The following is a 2,390-nucleotide window of genomic DNA, read 5'->3' on the forward strand; positions in this document are numbered from 1 at the left end:
AGTTGCTCTTTTTTTAAATTGTGGGAACATATGTACAATATAAACTTTGCCATCTTAACCATTCTCAAGCATTATTCAATGGGATTAATTACATTCACAATATTATGGTACCCTCACCATCTTCCATTAATAAAAATTTCCCATTACCCAAACAGATACTCTGCACCCATTATGCATTAACTCTCCATTTCCCTGCCCCTGGCAACCTATCCTGTAATTTCTGTTTCTATGAGCTTACATGTTTTTCTGGTATTTTCTTTGTAGTTACCATAGGACTTGTATTTAATGTCCTAAATCTGCAATAATCTCATTTACTTTGATACCAACTTAAATTCAATATGTTCCTATATCCCTCTATCCCACCACCATTAAGTAGTTACATGTTTATACATTATGAACCCCAAACCACTGATTTATCATTGCATTTTATACATTTGCCTTTTAGATCCTGTAGGAAGTAAAAAGTAGAGTTACAAACCAAAATTACAATAAAGCAACATTTTTGCTCGCCCATGTAGTTCCCTTTACTGGAGATCTTTATTTCTTCATACAGCTTCACTCTATTGTTTATTACCCTTTCCTTTCAACCTGCAGAACTCTCTTTAGCACCTCTTATAGGGCCAGTCTTGTGGTGATGAACTTCCTCAGCTTTTGTTTATCTGGGAATGTTTTAATATTCCATTTCTGAAAGACAGTTTTGTTGGATATAAAATTCTTGGTTGGCAACTTTTTGCTTTCAGTACTTTAAGTATGTTGTAGCACTACTGACTTCTTTCTTCCATGGTTTCCTATGAGAAACCAGCCCTTAATCTTACTGAGGCTCCCTTGTATGTGACATGTCGCTTCTCTCTTGCAGTTTTCAGAATTCTCTTTGGTTTTGACATTTGACTCTTTGATTATAATATGCCAAGGTGTAAATCTATTTGGGTTTATCCTGTTTGGATTTCATTGAGCATCTTTGATGTGTAGTTTCACATCTTTTGTTAAGCCTGGGAAGTTTTTAGCCATTATTTCTTTAAATATCTCTCTATCCCATTCTCTCTTCTCTTTCTGTGAGCATCACAATGCATATATTAGTATGCTTGATGGTGTCCCACAGGTTCCTCAGGTTCCATTCACCTTTCTTCATTCTTTCTTCTCTCTGCTCCTCAGACTAAATTATTTCAATTGTCTTATCTTTAGGTTCACTGATTCTTTCTTCTGCTAGTTTCAATCTGCTGTTGAACCCATCTAGGAAATTTTTAATTTTTGTTACAGTGGGCTTCAGTTCCATTCAGCTCCTTTTCATATTTCCATCTCTCTAGTGATATTCTGTTTTTGTTCATCTATCATTTTCCTGATTTCCTTTAGTTATTTGTGTATATATTGATACACAATAAATATTGATCATATTTAGGATTATTTTTAAAAAGCCTTTGTCTGATATGTCCAGGTCTGGTTCTCCTCATTGGTGGTTTCTAATAGTTTAATTTTCTCCTTTGTTTAGGCCATTGCTTCCTGTTTCTATATTTTGTAACTGTTTTTTGAAACTCTGACCTTTTTACATTTTAATGTATTATCACTGGAATTTAGACTGAGGTGTCTGTTCCTTAATCTTGTATCCAGCTAGTGTTATGACAGAGTATTCCTTAAATACAGGAACTAACTAAAACCAAAGCATAAAAAAAAGAACAATTTCCCCAGTGTTTGCAGATTGACCTGTCCAAGTAGTTTCCTTCAAGGCTTGTCCGTACATTGAATTTAAAGAATAGCCCCATGCCAAAGCACAGGGGTCTCCCTGATCCATTCTGTGCATGTGTCTTGTCTTGGGCATGTGTGTGTGGCCCTATGAATTCCCCCTTTTTCACAGTTACAAATGTCCCCTCTTCCCAAGGAAATAGTTTCTTCATAGTCCTGGGCACTGTGCTATATTACCAATAGTCAGCAATCCCTTGCTACAGGCAGCATGACTTGACTGTTTTCCCACAGTGTTCTATAGGAAAGTTCCACAAGCTGTCTTCTATATGCAGAGTAAGTTCTAGGATACCAAGTCCATCAAGCCACCATCAGACAGATTAGACCAGAAAATACATGCTGTCCTCTAGAACCAGTGCCAGGGTTCATGGGAACATGGGAACATACTGGGAACATGGGCCAGCTGTGCTCCAAGCCAATGAAGGGTGGAAAAGGGGCCAACCGGCGTGCCACAAGATCCTACTACTTTTTTAAAAAAAATTAATTTCTATTATATTTGAATTATTATTTACATTTATAAAGGCTTGTTGTTATGTTATTTTTTAATTGTCTTTTTTTTTTTAAGGATCCTACTACTTGTAAGTGGCCTTTTTTAAAATTCAGTACTTGCCCTATTACTGAAGTACTTTAACTGTTTTCTGGAGCTTTGAGAAAGA

This window comes from Dasypus novemcinctus, chromosome 7, assembly GCF_030445035.2.
Source record: "Dasypus novemcinctus isolate mDasNov1 chromosome 7, mDasNov1.1.hap2, whole genome shotgun sequence".
Lineage (NCBI taxonomy): Eukaryota > Metazoa > Chordata > Mammalia > Cingulata > Dasypodidae > Dasypus > Dasypus novemcinctus.